The sequence below is a fragment of the Struthio camelus genome, chromosome 1 (genome assembly GCF_040807025.1).
Source record: "Struthio camelus isolate bStrCam1 chromosome 1, bStrCam1.hap1, whole genome shotgun sequence".
Classification (NCBI taxonomy): domain Eukaryota; kingdom Metazoa; phylum Chordata; class Aves; order Struthioniformes; family Struthionidae; genus Struthio; species Struthio camelus.
Window position 1 is genome coordinate 97272682 of NC_090942.1, and position 14885 is coordinate 97287566.

General features: G+C 45.1%; 1 protein-coding gene across 1 annotated transcript in view; it reads right to left on the reverse strand.

Moving 5' to 3' along the window:
• Positions 1-14885, reverse strand: part of ATP1B1 (ATPase Na+/K+ transporting subunit beta 1) — a 145086-nt gene that overhangs the window by 22317 nt on the left and 107884 nt on the right. The window contains exons 5-7 of the mRNA XM_068959673.1: positions 13226-13427; positions 11350-11539; positions 301-477 (exon numbers count right to left, since the gene is read on the reverse strand). The gene's annotated coding sequence lies outside the window, so the exon portion shown is untranslated. The remainder of the gene's footprint in view (positions 1-300; positions 478-11349; positions 11540-13225; positions 13428-14885) is intronic.

The window sequence follows — 14885 nt, forward strand, 5'->3', positions numbered from 1 at the left end:
CTTTATTCCCTGGACATAAATTGGGCGCTGTGGTGACCATGCTTGGAGTCAGAAGTTCTCTTTTCTTTAACCCTCCCCGCACAGACCACAGCATGTCACACAGCCCTGTTTCCACTTGAGAAAGGCTCCAAATGAACGAAAGGAGCATATAGTCAAATGGGAACAGAAATGCACCTAGTAGGATTTTCAAAAATGCTGAAGTCTTTCTTACCACAAGCAATAGGAGTTAAGTGCCTAGCATGCTTGGATGACTTGAAAATCCGATTGGGTCTCAATTTGTATTTTTAGATGCTTGCGTACCTTTGAAAATCCGCCTTTGCTTTCCATGGCTCCGCCTTTCTGTGCAGATAGCCAAGGTACCTTTGACAGGGACATCCGTGCATGACCCAAGTCAAAGCCGATCCACTCCACAGAGGCGCAAGGGGAGTTGGGCACTTATCTCCAGATCCATTAGATGTTTCTCAGAAAATATCAATTCTGGCAAAGGGAAGAGAACACCACAAGCAAATCACTCCATCACCTGTCTGATCTAACAAAGGGACAGGCAGAGGAAGACAGCTCATGGTATGATGCTGCTGCTATTTACAGAAGGCAATACCTTTGCTTTTCTGTCATTTAAATACTATCAGTTGTATAACACAAGCCCTTGGGGCGAAAAATCGTGTCAAGACTCCTTTGATTTACGCAAATTGTCATGACAGGACCCCAAGTCAGCTAGAATTCTGAGTTGCATGGTTTTTGTTTTTTGTTTTTTGTTTTTTGTTTTCCCTCCCATAGGAAATATCCCCAAGATACCAAACAGGCTTTTACGTTTAAAAGCTAGGTTTTATGTGAACTGAATGAGGCAAAAGGCAGGAAGGCACCACCCCAGCGTCCTCCAAAGGGCTTCCCTCGACCAGGCTCCAGCACCCAACACAGGGCAAACACAAGCCACCTTTTCTGCTCCCAGCCTTTTAAAGGAACATAAATAAAATATGTTACCTAATAACCTGTAAATAAATGAAGCAGATACCACCTGTCACGACTATATTCCTGTGTTTCCACTTTCCACCATAAACCCACTTAGTGCTGACATAAGAGGAAGGGACATGCTCGGACACTGGCAGCCCTGCCCTGGAATCATCTGTGCATTCCCCTAGTTTCTGTTTTGTATGCAGAAGAAAGCCCGGGAATAAATATGCACATGCAAATCTCTTCTACTGCATATTCACGCAGTCCCCAGGCAGTCAGGATGGGAGACTGAACAGAAATTCCCTTTTTCCCCCACCTTTATTTTCTTTTGAAAAAGCAGTTGCTACTGGTAATCACAGACTAGCTACTATCACCTGACGTCCAAAGCACGTCACAGACAAGCGCTAAGCGTCAAAACGGCCTTGGCTAAACAGTCCTATTGCAAACTGCTTTGGTAAATGATAAGCGTGCAAGACCGGCCCTACTTGGAATGCACCAAGGATCCATTTAACCCTGTACGTCTCCTCCTGCCGTGACCAGGGGCAGATATTTAGGGAAGGAGCCCAAGACCAGGGCAAATGTGGGGCGATCGCTGTGACCTCACAGCTTCCCCGCAGCTTTGGGATTTCCCAAGTAAGGAAGTACATTGACAGCTAAGTAAACGGGGCGTAGCTGCAGACCTAATCTGGTCCCGCTCTGGAGGAGCAGTTCGTGCCCGCGTGCGCACCTCGCCCTGGTGCACCTCGCCCCTGGCACTGCAGCCTCTGCGAGCTCGTCTGGGTGAGCCTGCAGCCCTCGCCCTAGGGCAGGCCTCGTGCCCGCAGCCAGCTGGCCTGCGCTCAGCTTTGCCATGGCCACTGCAGCAAGATAGTTTAAAGCTGCCCCTGCTCTCGCTACATAAGCCACAGGCTTATGCCCACAGGCGAGCCTTCGGATGGGGTGCACACCAACGAGCAGGCAGTAGGCTTGGGTAGACCCGTGCTGGGGTGTCTCATGAGCGAGGGACCTAGCTACGTATTCTTTTTACCATCGCTTGAGTATCCAAACAGTCATCTAAATGTCAGCAACACCAAAAGATATACATATGTATACAAAGAGCTCTGAATCTTTTGATGCTGAACCCCTTCCTTGTACACCATCTCTCAGCACATGGGAATTACTCTGCATCTCACTTTTCAGGTGAGAAGAGTGACCGAGATGGCCTGCACGGCACCCGTGGCGACTCAGTGACTCAGCCTCCTTCCTTGCTGCACCGTATGAAGATGCTAGCCATGCAAAAAGACACACTCTGCCAGTCGCTTGCGTTAATTTATGAATACTAGCTCACTGAATTACGGCTTGGTTAGCAAGGGCCCTGGTCTGCATTTTATTCAAAACACCATCTGCTACCAGGCTGGTGTGGTAAGATGGGCATCCTGTTAAATCTGATGCCTTTGTAACTGTATCTGACCTAGTGTTACTGATGAGGGCGTATTTCATGACAAAGATGTATATTCATTCTCTGGAAGGACATTTATGAGATGGCAAATGTTTGGGCACGGGGACGGCTTTGTGCGCTCCATTCCTGTGACAAGCAGAGGGACGAATTCCCTGTTATAAGTGGAAAGCAAGCAGTTTTCTCAAAAAGCTTTAAATGTCACCAGTCTCTCAGAAAATGCCCGTGAGGAGGTCTCATGTGACACTGAACACAGTATAGCTGTTTAATATAACTTTTGCTTCCCTTTAGGTACACTGGGTGCGTACGACTGAGAACAGCTACGTTTATACTGACTTCTGAATTAAGAGTCTAAAGCACTGGACAGACATTGCTATTTCAGTTCTTCTACGTTTGCCTCAGGGATCAAGTTTCCAAGAATCTGCTCAGTCGAAGTTTCCATTTCTGCTACATATTGATAACGAAATGTTATAGGAAAGTCACCCAAATCAGGCACTTGCAATAGACCTGCAAGTCTCTCTTTCTCCTCTCGGCTTCAGAGCACACTGAAGAGGCAGACGCGTACACGCCATTATGGCCCATTGCTCACCGGCCGGGTACTTCAGGCACATAGGAAACTAGTGGCAGAAGAAACAGTAGAAGAGGCATTTTGCTGCCTTGGGTATGGCCTCACGCACGTCACAGATATCAGTGAACTGAATCTGACAACTCCACTTTTCTAACGTAGAAAGTTCCCCCTTTTCATCAGTGGGAGAAACTGTGGGTCCGACCACATGGAGATGTTCCAGAAACCTAATTTGAATGAACCTTTGCAATTTAAATGAACTGTAAAAAACTTAACTACATCAGATTAAAGCCCCATATGGACATTTTAACTGAAAGATGGGTTTCTTCTTTGCAGTTTACTTCACCTCCAAAGCAAATTGAAGAACATTTAAGTTAGCTCACCCTAATTCTTAGTAAAAGTGTCCACTTCGAGGTTTAATGCAGTTAATTCAACAATTTGAAATTCATGTTTTTAGTTCACTCAGCTTTTTTCTGAGCTTTCCTTTGTAAACAAGCCTTTCCAGAGAGAGGAGAAGGGACTTGCTTAAGATCATCTATAAGAAGTGGCAGGAGCAGAAGTCAGGAGCCCAGATACACACAAGCACACATGGAAGCAGCTTTCCTCTCCACTTCCCTTCTATCACTGCCACAGATGGTTTTTGTGGATTGAGCGCTACTATACTCTTTATCTATTCCTATCGCACCCTGTTTTGCAATAGACCTGAACAGCAGAGGGAAGACTGAAGCACAAAGGCAGGTGTTTGCTGCAGTCAAATTGTTCCAGGCATTTTGTTGGATGTGCGTTTTCTACTGAAACTAAGTTTTCTTTTAGTAAACTACCTGACAGATATGCCTCTTTGGGCAAATCCATAGGCATTGCTTTTTTGGTGATGCAGCTTTTGGTCTGTAGCTGCTTTAAAAAAAAAAAGAGGATGAAAAGCACATTCCTTTCCATAGGGCTTATATTATAAAGCCAACATGAATGCAACTTTCTCCTAATCTCAAACACGTCTCTGAACTTATCAGGACTACATCTACGTTCTTGAGCATTTGCAGTGGCTCCATTTGTCTACCTCACCACGTCAGCAATGCAGCTGGAACAGGAACACCAAAGCCTGCAACTTTCAAACACTGAACAAGCTATAATTGTTCCTGAGAAGAGTCCCAACAGCCTGCTGTCTAAGCTACCTCCACTGGGAGCTAAGTCATGACATTTCATAAGACTGCTTCTGAAAGAGGACTCTTGATTTTCGCCACCTACTTTTAGGACTGCCTACCAAGACATACCGACCTTGATGGTTAGGGGCACAGCAGTCAGAGCCAGTGGACGCAGTAATGCTCTGCACTGAGGAAAATCAGGCTCAGATCTGGCACCCTCATTCACGGACCCATCTGACCCAAGCTCACAGGGTCAACAGCAAAGCTCAACACAGACATTAGGTATCCTGAAGCACAGAGCATCTGCAAATTGTGAGGGACAGAGGCAGAGTTTTGTGGACATGATCCTCTTTAGCAACATTCATAGATATCAACCTATCCTACCGCCTCTATTACCAGGATCCCTTGAGCCCAGATCTTTTCTCAGGCTGCCAGTCCTATATCTGGAAAACTACCGAGTGCTAACAAGCCCTGTAGAAACAATGTTGGAGTCATCATTAAACTATGAGGGATGTATGCCCAGTTCTCTACTATAGTGCTCTTACACAAAGCTGAATAAAACATAGGATATTCAACCGAGTCTATGACAAACGCCATTTACCTAATTTTCTCATTTGCCACAGAAGAGATTTGGAATTATTCTTTCCCAGCAAATGAATAAAATCTCATTAGCTTTTCATAATCTTTAGCACATAGGTTGGGAGAAATGGGGCTTTCAGCAACTTTGACTGAAAATGAAATGACTAAAGGATAAAAATAAGAGTGTGAATGGATATGCTATCCTTCTGGAAAAGTTTCCAGCCTGCCTCTACTAGTCTGATTACATGAGGTGTTTAAAAACAGCAAAAAATGACTGAACCAGAAAAGATTTTACCCAGGTACTGGAATGGGCAGTTCAAGTCAGACACTGCGACAAAGGACAAGGGTTGATCTAACATAAATAACCAACTTAACAGTGAAGTCTGTTCTAAACTATCACTTTAAGCCTTGTTTAAGTCATTTTAGATCTCTCTGGTAAGTAAATTTTATGTTGGCTGAGGAGGACTGATATCTGAGAAAGACATAGGGACATATTATATATGACATACATAGGGCATTCCAGGTACATACTTGCATCTGCCACACGACCTAAAGGGCCATCCACTCTCCCCCAAACTATTGCATGTTTCACCACATCATATGCTGCAAGGCAGAGTTCAGATAAGTGAGGTGAACAAACTCTGAGCACACAGTTGCAGTATCCTGCAGATTAAAAATCCTAAATTAGAGCAAGATCAGAAGCTGCTCTCATGCTGTCATCAAGCCTAGACTTTGTAATAGAAGCACACCCTTCCTAGCAGTTGCACCAAGGTCATCAGGCTACTACACAGACTGAGCAGCTGCCAGCACCATACAGCTCTGAGTCACCACGGAGCCGGACTGTACACCTTATCATCTCTGTACTGCGAGATCTGCTCGACACGGGGTTTGCCAGTACAGCAGTATAAGCTGCAGCTGAGAGCAGCAAGAGAACGCATCCCTCAGAAGGAAATCAGTTATCCAGACAAAAAGGCTTTTTTGCTGACATAACTGTGTCAACATCAGGGCTTTCACAAGCTCGGGTTTTTTTCACACTCCTATCTAGCTCAGCTTCACCGGCAAAACTTTGAAATGTAGGCCAAATACTTTGAGCTAGCTAATCCCTTTTATTTACATAAGAGCAATCAAATGTGTATGACTGATCCTGTGCAGTGAATGCTGCAAGCTTACAGTGGTCCATGTTGGAAGCAAGCAGAACACACTGCATTTTGCACTAGTTGCAGGGAAGTGGGAGACGTGTCCGTTCGTGCGCAACCCAGAGCACGGCTACTGTGGGAAGGGCATGGGGGACCCGAAGCAAAGGTCACCCTCACACACCTCTGTGCAGCTTCTTTCGCATTGTTCTAGTCCGCGGCAATGGGTTACCGGCCCAAAGGATGCTGTTCAGGACTGAGGAGCACGTATGAGGTGCACGAAGAGCAGGAGGGCAGCGGGGGAAAGCGAGGACCGTTTGCAGGCTGCCGTTCCCCGTAGCGGCACGCGCGGCATGCTGATCCCCGGTCTGCTGTTTGTCACATCAAGTACAAAGGGGAAAGCGAGACTTACTGAAGATAATGCCACATGTAGTGTATATCCTATGGCAGATGAGCTGTAATTCTTTGTCTGTACAATGTTGGAAAGCGGGGGTGGTATTTTTAAAGATATTTTCTATACTGGAGCTAAGAATGGCAGGTTTCACAATGAAGCTGTTGTTCAATTAAATGTGATTCAATGTGTTTGCATAGCTGACTGAGACAGGGAAGTAATAAACCAAAGTATTAAAACTGATCAGTAATTCTTACCATTTCTTAATGACATCTGTAATCTATACCTTTGAGCCTTTGACAATTCTGCTTTGTTTTCCGCTGCTATAGCATTTAGAAAATAACTCAAAATTTTATACCAGTTGTTAGCTCCTCATGTTTGCCTTAAGACCGTCCAAGACAAAGGCCAACATATCATAAAATAAGAGGCTAGAGTTAAGCTCATAACTCCATATTTAGACTCGCGAGTAGAGGGTTTGAATTTCAGATGAGCAGAACTCACAGTATCTCTCACTGCTTTTAAAAGAAACTCAAGGATTCCTGAAAAATCAAGTCTTTCATCAAAGCGTCAAATATGCACTTGAGATTGTGGCCTCGTCATGCAGATCATGGCACAGGCCCGCAGTGAACCTTGTGTCACTAGTACAGTTACGGGAGGATGGAACTCCTTAATATAGAAGGGGGCCTCATGAGGATATTTGTGCTTTTTCTTTCAAATGACTTTAGAGACAGCTTTGCATGCTGTTAGCCTACTTTAGTCCTAAATGCCATACCTGCCACTGAAGACTTCTGCTGGCCTGTCTACCAGTTAGGGTAACAAAGAGGTGGGTTGCCTTGCTGGCTCGACTCTTCCAGCAAAGCCCTGTTGTCTCCCTGTGGGCCTGCAGGCTGGTGCAGAGCATAGCCCTGACAACACAGCTGCCTCCACAGGAGAAGTACGTCGCTGGTAGAACTTACTAAAACTGGAAAAGAGTTGATAATAAAGCTGTGGCTGAAAGATGTACTCTTCGGACTAAGCCTGCTCACTGAGTGAGCACAGTAACAGTAATATACAGGTGCTTTGCATTGGCAAGGCTTTCACTTCCAAGAAGAGAGAAAAGTGAAAACAACGGAAGACCTATTTAGACCACTACGATGGAATCCAAACTTTGAGGTATATTGGTATTGACTTAGTTAAGTAAAAAACAACCCGCCTACCAACACATATACATAAGCAGGATAGCTACACAGGCACGAAGCTGTGTAGATCAGACCGTAGCTTAAAGTTTCTTGGTGACTGAAGAAAGGCTGTCAGACAATTTTGTCACGTGACACGATTATACAGAAGAGAAGGCATAAAATGAAATTACGAGGTGGCAGATTCAAAGCTAACAAAAGGAAACACTTCACAAAATGCTTAGCTAAATTCTGGAGCTTGTTGCCAACAGTGCTATGGATGCCAAAAATAGATCTTAAAAAATGATCTGATGAAGTCATGATGGATCTATTAAGGGCTATTGAATAGCAAGATTTTAGGAAGCTTTCAGGAAACCTCTGTACCCATAGACTAGACAGCATACCAGAGAAGTACCATTATATGCTTCCCTTTTTCCTACAGTTTTCTCTAAGCATCTGCTACCAACCACCAATGGAGAGAGGATACCAGACTAGATAGACAGACTTTCAGAGTGATCCACTATGACCATTCTTATTTAAAACCTACTACCTTGGTGTTAATTCACCTTAATGCAGGGGGCTGTTAACTGCAGCAGCTGAGCAACTGCTTCCTAAGCAGCTGAGCTGCCCCTGCAGCCCAGATAACATCTTAGAGAGAAGGCACGTGAGCAGACAGGGAGAGAGCCATGCCAGGTGCCCATTCTTCTCCTAGAGCCAAATCTGTCATGACACACAGGGATATTGGAAGATTTATGTCTTTATTAAAGCCATGTTCTTCCTGAGCTCGTTTATCCAGCTCTGACCTCAGGAGGCCTACATAGGCTAAATGCTTTGCCCAGCCCGGACACAAAAGATTGTGGCAGACAACGATCTTGATGCCAGCACCCCAACGCCTGGTCTGTTCTGCTTCTCCAGTCAGCACATCATCTCCTCGCTAAAGTTTACAGCGCACACGTCACATCAGTAATCGTCGTGGGTATTGGCAGTCCTCTGTGCACAGAAAAACTGAACGTGCCCAGGAATCCTGCTGCTATATCATTTGTTACTGCTTGTATACATAAGACCAAGCTCGGTTTTAGCAAGGAATTTGTCCTGAGCTGTAACACGGATTGGATTTGCGTACACAGGTGAGGTAAAAACATGCAGTAACATGATTAGGAGAAAACTGGGCTGTAACATGACTCCTTGGCACAGAAACCTGCCTGCGTAAATGCCATTTCAGGCATGATAGATGGAGGTGAAAGGAAGCTCTAATGCTAATGCAAAATGCTACTGCTCCCAAACTTCACAGATTGCCAACCACTGCAATGCTTTAGCATTTTGCCTGAACCACTGTGTCCTCTTGTTATGCGCTATTGGTCGTAGTCCGGTCCCTGTGTACAGAAAATCCTTGAGGTCACTCCCCAAGGCACGCCAAATGGAAAGGCAAGTTTCGTTCCTGGTTCTGCTTCTGAATTTCTCATCATTGCTTAGGAAATTAAATAGGCAACATCTCTGTTCCTCCATTTCTCTCCTGTGAAGCAGGGATAACAGCAGTTTTTAACCTGTCAAGAATGTTGGGAGATGCAAGGAAAGCAGTGAGGATCTCGTGGCCTGCAGCACCTGAGCCCCCAGCAGCTGGAGGCAGGCAAGCTCCGTGGAAGGGGCCCGGCAGGCCGAGCTGGGACAAGTTCCTCTCCCGACACGCAGAGCAGGCAGCAGCACCTGGAGCTGCCCCTGCCTGCCAAACACCTCTGGGGTAAGTTGAGGGAAATCCAGATTTGGTCTCTTCCAGCCCCGTCTTAGGAGGCTTGGAGGACCAAGGGCTGACCTGTGGCGTCTCTGGTCTCTGGCAGCCAGGACCCCAACAGAAGGAGGGGACTCTCCACCGCCCATCCGCAAGTCTCTCTGTGTCAGGATCACAACTGCCTTGCCCTGGCACAGCTGCAGGAGTCCACCACTCAAGTCTTCCAGCTCCACTCCGTTGCTGGGAAGAAAGACAATTTGTCACAACTTCCCCGAATAAGGGTACAACTGTGTGTTACAGAACAGCCTGTTCAGCCCCAGGCCACGTGATTATTTCATTTTGTGGTGGGTCTTGGGGGACCTACTTTATCACTAGCTGCACAGGGGCAAACTGTTTCCTATCTTTGATTGAGGAAATAAAAGTCACCAGTGGCAGATTTTCCTGAAGACCTTGGCTGAAGTTCTTCCCCTTTGCATGCTCTCCACTGATTGCATTGTTTTGCCAAGGGTTATTAAGACTCCTCCATTATTCTCTTTATGTGCTGTCAATCAGCCATAGTTGACTGTACACACTGGCAAGCTTTGACTGGCAAGTCAAATATGCAACTGAGATACTTTAATTAAAGCCACATAACATTCAGATATATTCGCTGGGAAAGGGACATGTGAAAGGAATCAAGCAAGCAAGCTAGCAGAATGGGAGGTGGGGGGTGGACCCCTTCCAAGGATTTTATCTGCAGAAAGATCAAATCAAGCTAGAATAATATGCAAGCACACTTAAAAAGAAAACGAACACCGAGACAAGCCGAAGCTAACAACCAGCTAAGCTAGAATAATATGCAAGCACACTTAAAAAGAAAACAAACACTGAGAGAAGCCGAAGCTAACAACCAGCTGTCTCGTTTTTGAGAGTTAAATGCATTAGCTCCAGAGGCAGAAAAGAAAGAAAAAGAATAGGCTTAGGATCTGTGTATCTTCAAACAAGAAAAATCTACACCCACTGGTATAACACCGCAAATCTTCCCCTTCATTTGCATCACAGGGGCAGGTCTATTCACTAAAGGGAAATATCCCTCTATTTGCCAGCTAAAAACACAGGCTTTGTTGCCTGCTGTTGACAAATCTCGTCCTGCCCTTCCGGGGAGCAAACGGCACTTTCTCTCCAGCCCAGCCTAGCCCAGGATTGTTCCCTGGGCTTTGCTGCTTGGGGTATCTGGCTGAGAGCCAGTGCAGGATGCTGGTTGACAGACAGGTAGATTACCTTGGTTTTGGGATGTAGCGAAGAGGAGGGAAGACAACGCCATATTGTTCATAGAGATCTCTCAACAGGGAGAAACTTGTTGAACCAACGCATCAAAAAAGAAAACTTAGTCTTTAGATAGCAGTGATTTTAAATGCGCCTAAGAGAATTAGCTACCAAGATGACCTCAGGGAGCTCCTCAGGGAGCTGGACCCAGTTCCTTTAGGGTGTGTTGACACCAAAAGGGGTTTTCCAGTATATATACACTGCTAGAGCCATAGAAAAAATATTCCAGCAATGAGATGCCATTCATACCAGCAAAGAAGCTTTTTTTTCACTTTCCTAAATAGACTAAGTTGTACAAGTAAGAGGTTTTTTTTTTTTTTTGTAAGCATAATTGAGATTATGCTAGGGCGAGCAGTGATATGAGTTAGATGTTTGTTTTTCTCCCCTATTCTCCCAATACAGCCAGGCAAGCCAGCAAAAACTTCCAATGCAGATTAATCCATATGCACATTATCAACATCATTACACTTTAGCAGGTCACTAAGGGAAAAACAAACCCAGAGAAAAGCATTCACTCCCATATAAAAAGTCACATGGTTCTACTGACGAGCCAACAGTGCTATGGGTTACAGGAAGGTCAAATTTGGTTCTCTCTGATTTTTCTTAATAAGCTGCTAAAGCTATGAATGATATTTCAGAAGAAATAAAGATTGAACGTCATCTGCATTTAGCAGCGAAGAGCCAACATCTTTTGTGGATTATATCGAAACAGATCAAATCAGTTTCAGAGAGGCTTGCACTGATGCAGTAGAAAGCAGAACATCATTGAGGGAATTTTCAAATTCAGGGACATTCCTGAAGGGAGAAGATTGTTATGTGAATAACAAGTTGGTCTAGCTTCCTTTTGTCTGTATCTCTGTAAAAAAAAAGGAACCCACTTCTGAAGTGGTGCAGGTCAGTATAGCTCTAATGGTTTCTTTATAAATTTGCTAATATATTCAGGTCCAGGAGGCACTTCTTCCACATCTAACCTGAATTCCAGATGCCTCCATGGTAAGAGATGAGGTAACTTTATTTATGAGTTTATTTTGGTCTCATCTTTTGGGTGGTAACTCCAGTTCTCCAGTCCTTCATTTAACCTCTCCACTCAGTGGTCTGTCCTCAGACCTCAGGGTCTTAAGGACATCAGTGGTATCAATGGTGCTGCTCCTGCTTGGAAATCTGTGTGAACATTACCAGAAAACACATTTATAACCATGAACTAAAAACACGGTAACATCACCATCAAATCTGCAAACTCAGCAATACAACGGAGAAGTGGAGCAGCCTTCAGAGTGCAAACTAACTCAAAGTGTTTGGATTCCCCAGTGGTAGCTTGTCAGGGATGCATGCACTTGTTCCCACAGTGAGAAAAGGTTACTGGAATCCAGACCAAGACCCAGACCAAAGAGCTTTCTCTCACTGCTTTAGTTGTCTATTAAACAGATATGTAAGATACTACACTATTATAAGATAGATTTACTCATATGTTTGTTCTCCCTTCTTCCTTCACTGAAAGGTAGAAGGCGCGCATTTCTATCGTCCAGGAGTCAAGGCTGTTTTTGCCTAAATGGAGAGCCAAACAAAGGATCTGGTTTTTCAGTCTTTCAAAGGGGAATGACAGAGTAAGCATATTCTGCTATGATACGACTAGAACGGGCTAAAGGCTATATCATTCTCTGCTGCTGGAGACTCCACTTGGACCCTCTTGGGTCTGGCTGATCTATGATTTAGCTGCTCTTCTGCCAGCTTCCCAACCCCTTCATGTGGGCAATGCGCTGAGAATTCTTCACCAAAGCAGGGAGGAAGAAATAACAAATGCGCTAACTGAGACTTTCTCTAAACCCAAAGACATGATCTACCCTATTTCCTCTAGTGGCGGGCAGCAGGAGTGTGCTGGTCAATATCCACCTGAGAACTTAGTCTTCAGTGTATAGACAAAAATGAGATAAAAAAATTTAGAGATGTGGAGTTCTTAAGTATTTTGAGAAAAGGAGACAGCAACCATCAAAGCCAAGCAGCTTCTGAATACAAGGATGAGCACTCAAAGTGCTGGAGGATTCTTGAATAGAAAATGACACAAAGGATGAGCAGGGTAACAAGGTAATACTATATACTCTATATGCACACGTATAATTTATACTATAAGGTCTGTGCTATCTTTTTAGAAAAGGGCACGTAATGTATGAAGAAAATAAGCAGCTACAAAGCAAGATCCGTATTCATAACTGACTCACCAATATTATTAAAAAAAACCCTTCTATTTTAATTGCAAGAAATATTTTAAAATTTCTTCAGTTTTTTCATTATGGCATCTCAGGCATTCCTAATGGGTCATATTTCAGCTGCAGGGTAGTGTCTCTAGCATTCCATTAAATAATACTTTATTTTGGTGAAGAGAACAAACATAGTCTGAGAACAGACTGTGACCTCCTCCAGCCAAACTTACAAATGCATTCCTACAGCTTTTATCTGGTGTTGCAGTCTGCTGAAAAAATAGTAATATCACATATTATTATATATAGGATTATTAAAGTAATCATAAAATACGGCATACTGTTTGATTTTGTTATGAAAACAACTAACAAACCTCTCTGATTGACCAAAAACATCTTTGTCTACATGACATCTTTGTCCACTCTCCGACTGACAGAACACATCTTTGTCATCAGCACCATTCCAGGATACTTTATTCTGGATTTTAACCATAAACTCAGGAATGTCTGACACGACTATAAATAATTCAGCCTTGACACATAGTTTCCAAAAGATTTAGTCTCAGCTATAACGCAAGCTAAAGCAACGTGCGGTGGCAGGAAAGAGAGAATGTGAACCATACTCTAACCCTGCTGTAACCATTTTCTTTACCTGAGTGGTTTTACAGTGAAGATGGCACTTCTGAGGCAATATCTTTGTGGGAAAATGCACCCAGTCCTTCATGGAAGAGCCAACGCCAAACAGTTAACGCATTCCCGGCCCAAAGAGATTTCCTCTCCACAAGTCCTGGTTCACTGTGGGCAGGATGATCCCAGACGACACATGTATGGGCCGTCTCTCCCACTGGAATACACTGCAGAAAATAGGAGTCAAAAAAAAATAACTTTGGTAAGAGGGGCAGGAAGGTGGGAAGGCAGCCTCTGCCAGGGATACATGGAGCAGGACAACAAGGCATAGAAGCAGGGCTCATGGAGAACATTTTTACTCTCGGCCACAACATCAGGGCCTCAAGACAAAAGGACTTCCAAAAACGGAAGGAAATAACCCAGCTCAGCCTTGTTCTTTCAGCTGAGTAAGACCTACACACAAGATGCAGTTGAGATCATTTAAAATCCATCTTCAATTAAATCTTTCTAGGAAATTTCAAAGAAGATGACCAAGTCCCAGCTCATGTCTCAGGATCTGATTTTCTGCCCATTCCAAGGAGGATTCCTTGGCTTAGTTATGAGCTGCAGAGCAGCAATCTCTTGCTGAAACCTTGCCTGGAAGAAGAAAGGGGCTAGCTGTCCTTACCCAATGCGTTTTTCATGATTTCATGCCAGTGCTCAGAGCAAGAGGAACATAAGAAGCTGTTAAGTCTTGGATCCATACATCTCTGGCCTCCTGCATGGCCAGACCCTGTCTCAGCCCCATGCGTGCACTGTTGCTATGTGACGTGCGCAGCCACTGCACTGTCCTAACTGCTCTGCATTGAGGCAAGATCTCTGTCAGCCACGGTAAAATGCCTCCATGGGGAAGCAGAGCAATTTCCAGCACCATCACCTTTCCTTCTGGAGCTCGAGGAGAAAATGCTGCAGAAAGTGACTCTTCCCTTGGTTTCCTCCATGACCCTTTAGGGCAGCTTGGGACAGCAAAAGAGAAAAGTGATGCCTGCTAGGACAGTCATTTTTCTACAAAAAGGGCACTGCCCCCTTACAAACCCATCCATAGCACCACATTTTGCCTAGGGCAGTGCTGCACACTGACCCTACGCACACGTGGCTGGAGGCCCATGTAAAGCCTCTGTCCTTCCATGTGGCCGTACAGAGGCACCTAACATGCATGGGATCTGTGCTGCTGTTCAGTGAGTCACCCAGGGGGGCCCACAGCACGTTCAGTACTTTCTCTTTTCCTCTCACTCCAAAGCCCCAGTGTCTTTCTGCCACGATGCATCAGCATGGGGCCCTTCTATCTGGGCATCCCGCTCACTTGCCTGCACAGCCCTCCGCAGGCAAACAGCCTTCCACGGCATGGGGTGCCGCAACAATCCTGTTGCTGGTGCCCTGAGAACATGCCAGAGGAACAGCCCCAGGGGCTAGAGCAGCTCTTTCTGGCATGCGCTCCTCCGCTGGGAGCAAGGCACACCAACCAAACTGGTTACACCAGCACTGGTGTCCTCCCAGCCCCTGCACTGAGCTCGCTGGGACACAGAGAGGCCTCTGAAGAGATGAGGTGCAGGGACGGGACCCACGGAGCAGCTACAGCTCCTTCTTGGGTGTTAGCCACATAGCACCTTTACTCGTATGGTTCAGGGCCAGGCGCTCGGGCAGGT